The sequence below is a fragment of the Aptenodytes forsteri genome, unplaced genomic scaffold, assembly GCF_000699145.1.
Source record: "Aptenodytes forsteri isolate BGI_AS27 unplaced genomic scaffold, ASM69914v1 Scaffold320, whole genome shotgun sequence".
Taxonomy (NCBI): domain Eukaryota; kingdom Metazoa; phylum Chordata; class Aves; order Sphenisciformes; family Spheniscidae; genus Aptenodytes; species Aptenodytes forsteri.
Genome location: NW_008794890.1, coordinates 629,875 through 635,509, shown reverse-complemented (window position 1 = coordinate 635,509; position 5,635 = coordinate 629,875). Strand labels below are relative to the sequence as shown.

General features: G+C 42.9%; 1 protein-coding gene across 1 annotated transcript in view; it reads right to left on the bottom strand.

Moving 5' to 3' along the window:
- Nucleotides 1–1,212, bottom strand: part of SGMS1 (sphingomyelin synthase 1) — a 73,769-nt gene extending 72,557 nt beyond the window's left edge. The window contains exon 1 of the mRNA XM_009275070.2: nt 1,110–1,212. The gene's annotated coding sequence lies outside the window, so the exon portion shown is untranslated. The remainder of the gene's footprint in view (nt 1–1,109) is intronic.
- Nucleotides 1,213–5,635: the final 4,423 nt, after the last annotated feature.

Here is a 5,635-nt window from a genome sequence, read left to right as displayed (position 1 = left end):
GGTCGGCGGGTGGTGAGCAATTGCATTGTGCATCACTTGCTTTGTGTATTACTATTATTATCATCATATTATTATTATCATTTTATTTCAATTATTAAACTGTTTTTATCTCAACCCACGAGTTCTTCTCACTTGTGCTCTTCCAATTCTGTTCCCCATCCCACTGGGGCGGGGGGGAGTGAGCGAGCGGCTGCATGGTGCTCAGTTGCCGACTGAGGTTAAACCACGACAGTAATGGAGCTTTCCAGCACAAATCAAACCCAACAAAACCATGAAAATCTTAAAAGCTGCCTTTCAGCAAATCCTCACACAGCTTCAAAGGATTATTAAAACACAAACACATAACTACAAGCAGCAAGAAAAGGGCATACACCCCATTTATTTTCTCTTTGCAGGTCATTCATCTACGTCAAATGATGTTTCCTGTTCCAGCAGAACAGAAACCAGGTATTCCAGCCACCAGTCTGGTTGTCTACCCAATATATCACTCCAGTTTCAACAGGCAGAAGGGCAAAGATTTCCTTAGAAGTAGGGGTTTTGGAGCATTTATACACAACCTACATCTTCTCAAATTTTGCTCTTAGTTATCCTTACCTGGAAGCAGGAAAAAGGAACCGATCTAAGTGATCTTTCAGTTACCTTTTCCTAAGATTATACAATTTAGTACTGAAGTTAGACCATTCCTGTAAATTTTTTTTCTGGAATGAAGAGAGTGCCAGGCTGGCACAAGCAACGGCTAAGCTAACAGAAAATGGAGGGAATCATCATATTCTCTACTAAGCCATGTTTTTAAATGAAAGCCTCACTTAAAGAAACCAGCCAGTACAGGTGCCAAAAGAAACAGCACCACACAGCTGTAGGACATGAAGACAGACGATGCAAACACACAAGTGAGGACCACTGACCACTGCCACTGCTGAACGCTGCCATTGGCAAACACACAAAAAATGATTAATCTAAAGCAAAATGCATATCTGCCTGTGCAAGTCCAAAACACAAACTTATCCAAATTCAGGTCACATTTAATATCAGTTTACAGTAAACAAAGTATTGAAAAAACACACCACTCAAAACACACCTGCTTGAAAATGCAAAATTCATTTACTTACCTGAAATTGCTTTTCTACCCAGAGCATTTGATTCATCGGGTTAGAAGCTCACTACGAATATGAGAGTCAAAGCTCAGAAGACCTGCTGCTGGCTGCTTCTCACATAGTCATAAGAGTCACTATTAAAAAAACAAATAAAAACAATTACATACTAAGAAGCAGAGCTAACAGCAAGCCTTCTATTAAAATATTAGGAGTTATTACAATGTGAAGATGACCTCAAGGTCTACCAATAGCTGGGATATACAGTAAAGACCATGCTAACATGGACAGCTGCATTTTAAAAATAGTATTTCCCAAAGGACACAGAAAGAGAGAAGATCCCTGTGTCCAAATAAGGCCTATAAGCAGCTTTCATTGGATCTGAAGGAGGGCTGGAGCGCTTCTTCATCCACTTTGTGGCATCCCACGGAGAGCAGATATGCTACTCCCCACATGCACCAGCCTTCCTGCAGGAGTGTATCTTGGACATACGCTCATTTTCCTCCCAGCCTGCACCAGGCAAGAGTGGTTTGGATGAGACCGCCACCCCCAGAACAACATGGGAAATGGAGCTGCCAGAAATGGGCCACTGACCACCTGGTCTGGTCCAGGGACACCATAGACCAGAAGCCATCTACTCCCAGTGTCATGGGAATCTCAGTGTTTCGCTCTCAAAAGCCATACCCACTTCCAGCAATACCCAGAGCAAGCAGGCAGTTTTTCTTTAACTAAAAGAGCAAGCAGGCAGAACAACTCTTGAGATACACATGCTGCTTGGAGCACACACTAAAGAAATAAATCTCGACATTTTCTTTGAAGGGAGCTGGTAAAGTCATCACACAAGATAACAGGTTTTGCTGACAAATAAGCTGATGCAGGGGGAGCTAAGGAGGAAGGCTGAAAGCCTATCTGCTAGCCTTCAAGATAACCAAGATTATTTACAAGACAGAGGAAGCACTTGCAACAGAGCAAAACCAAAATGTAAAAATCGAAATGCACGTGACCAAAATCCTCATGAGGCAGCACCCAGGTAACAGGGTTCTCTCCATCCCTGTTATCAAACTTTTGCACAGCCAAACGTTAGAGCCGGCAGCGGTAGACAAACCACTCAGCCCCGCAGCTGGGAAGCGAATACACTCTTCATCCAACGCCCCCCAGCTTTCAAGGGAGACAAAACTGGGGGGAGACTCAGAAGAGAACCAGCTCCCTTTCACATGGGGCTCTGCAGGGCTATTTCAATTAAACTTTCGGATAAAGGAAAACCAGATGGTCTCCCTGCTCCATTCACATTAGTTAAAAAACTGCGATTCATACATTTCCTTTCAAATACTAGTTGAGGGGGGGAGCAGAAATCAAATTCTGCTTGCTGAAGCAGAACCAAATCCAAGTAACTGACTGCCAGGAAGCAAGCAGCCTGTGGCATGGCAATTCTGCTTTCTTGGACTCCTTTTTAGCTACGTTTAGGATTACTTGGAAATTCACATTTGGGTTTTACACTGCATTGTTGCCTCATCTTCAAGATTATTCCATGAAAGTGCTTCAGGGAGGGTGCCCATCAGGCACCCCGCCTCTGAGGAAGCAAGCAGCCTGTGGCATGGCAATTCTGCTTTCTTGGACTCCTTTTTAGCTACGTTTAGGATTACTTGGAAATTCACATTTGGGTTTTACACTGCATTGTTGCCTCATCTTCAAGATTATTCCATGAAAGTGCTTCAGGGAGGGTGCCCATCAGGCACCCCCCGCCTCTGAACACCCACCCTGAGCACCCACCAGCCCAGCCTCCAGCAGCCAGAAGACTCCTCTGTGTGACAGGCTGGAAGTCAAATGGCTTTTGTCCGTCTGGATAGAGCCACAGCACACTGCCAGCACCAGAGCTGCTCAGTAAAAGCCTTGCCTATCCTGCCCTATTTGCTGTAGGATTGTAGAAACAAGCTAAAGATTACAAAATGTAAGACAAGTTATCCATCCCATGAACACCCACCAGCACATCTTCAGTAAGGAGGAAGGCCCTGTTTCCATGAGTAACTGCACTCTTATGTCGTAACAACAGCCACCCTCCCAAACACATCATACTCTCTCTGCTCGCAGGCACTCACTCATCTGCCAAGTTTTATGATGCCCAAAAAGCCGTCCATCTTCTGGGAGCAGCATCAGCGTGAACCGCAAGAAAGCCAGCCTACCACACCACTCGCCACATCCAGAGGGAAAGCTCCAAACTCTATGTACCCGCTCTTCTAGGAAGGATGGATCCCCCCCAATCCAAGAGACAATGGAGCGTAAACTGGTGCTCAAACATAAACACACATTTTCGATGCGCAAGTCATGAATCAGCATGTGCTGCTGAGCACCATGAGCACTCCCAAGATGCTCGATAACAGCTGTAGCCTCTTCCTCTCCGGTAAAAAGCCATACAGACCCTGTAAGGACACATTTTCTGCCACACAGAATTATTTCTGAGCCAGTGAGAAGAAAGTAGAAGCAATTCACACCGACAGTTAGCTTTGTTTACTACCAAAGTTACACTGATAGCAGAACTGTATGGCAAGGTTTGATTAGAGCTCATTCCTATCTTTCTTGTGGCACACACAGACCTTCATTGTATTTTTTGAAAAACTCTAACATTCGTTAGATACTTTTCAGAAAATAAAAGGTCTGTCTTACCTAAATCAATTAGCCTGTATGCCAAACTCCTCCATCCTCCGCTCCTTCCCCCAGAAGACGACCCTTCCGTTTGCACAGTGGTGGCTTCTGCTCTGCTGGGGTACAGGCTGCCAAGTTCAGGGCCCAGTTTCCTTAAATTGCATTTTAATATCTTCATGGAAGTAGTTCAGTTTCTGGAGTTGCTAAGTGATAGCAAGCCATAACGGCACGAGAGAAGCCCACTTGTTTTAGCATATAACATGACAACATTCAGCTCTGCCTGTGATACCACTTGTTCTTAACATGCGCAGCATTTCTTTAATGCAGAAGCACCATCTAAGAAGCGATTCTGATGGCTCTGATGCTATGAAGATTAATTTCTGAAGTTACTTGCCAGTCTTGTTTTCCATATCACAAGATGGCTAAGAACTACTAGTCATTCTCAATAGCACCCAAACACCCTCTAAAGCATCACTAGCTTATTCAGAATATATGCACCATTTGACAACGCCTGATCTAATATATTGTAACCAGCACAGCCTCAAGTTTAGGACAGGCTTAGAGTTGAAGCTGTATCCCTGCTTGTGGAAACCTGCAGGATTTCCAGAAAGAGCAAATAATTTATTAATATTCAAATGTTTTTCAGATGAATGCTACCATCCTTATTATGCATGCAGAATTATACGCATGTCCACATGATTTAGGAGAGTAAGAGTCCACATCTAAGTACCGAGGGCTACTTTTCAAGACTTAACATAAGTAAAAATGTCTCCTTGTGCTGTACATCAACTGTGCCTGCAAAGCAGAGACATGAAGCTTTGGAGTTGAGGATCTCCTCTTCCTCTTTTCCTTCCCACTTAACACATATATGCAAGCAGCACCTTTGCAAAAGGAGCAAGAGTAGGCTGTTATCTTACTTTCTTATCCAACATAAACAGCAAGGATCAGGAATGTCTGCAAAGGCCGGATTAACCAGCTACTGACTGCTACTTACAAAAGGCACCTCAATGATTAGGACAGTATTTTCATTTTACACCCTAGCAGGCATATTTCCACATTTCACTGGCATGTTTGCTTCTCATTTGCCAGACACACTAAAGTACTCCTTAAGATACACTGGAGAAATTCAGCCAAAATAGATCACTTGCACAAGTTTGCCAACCCAGTACACTTGTGGATTAAAGTCAAATTAATTGATTTAACAACAACATAAGGGATTCTGAGAGAATGTTTAGCTGATGTCTAAGATGTCATTTTAATCCTCCTCACAGTTAATTCTTTGAACATCGGAAGACAGTAAAATTTGTGATGCAGTTCTTACACAGAAAACATCTCCAAAGGCATGCTGATCACTGAACTATTTTGCAAATTGCTCCTAATCTACAGTTGCTTGCCTCTGCACTCTTCCTGCAGAGACAATAAAATCATACAGCTAATCCTAATGTAGTGCTCACTCCCAATGAAAGGGTATGTAAGAAAAGAACGATCCTCACTTGTTTTATGTAGACAAATCTGCAGTAGGGAACTATTATCTAAATACTACTTCCCCCCCAGCTTTTGCTATTATATTTTAGGTAACTTCCATTTTACATTTTTGTCTTTAATTGTAAAAAAGCAGAATATTTTTATCTCCCATTTCCATTTTAGGAAGATTTAGAGACAATTCCCACATTTTTAATCAGTGCTTGGTGAAGCACTAAGGGACGCAGCCCAGAAATATCCCCTTCATCTTTCTTACATGGGAAGATTGCAGCATGCTAGCTGTTTTGCTACCAACTCATTCCTGATGTCCCAAAGCCCTGAGAAAATTGTTGTTTTCTGCTACTGACTGACAGCAACATAATTATGTGAATTAGCAAGATTTATTAATGGGATTACCTTTGTTCAGTTCTTCCAGCGTCCCA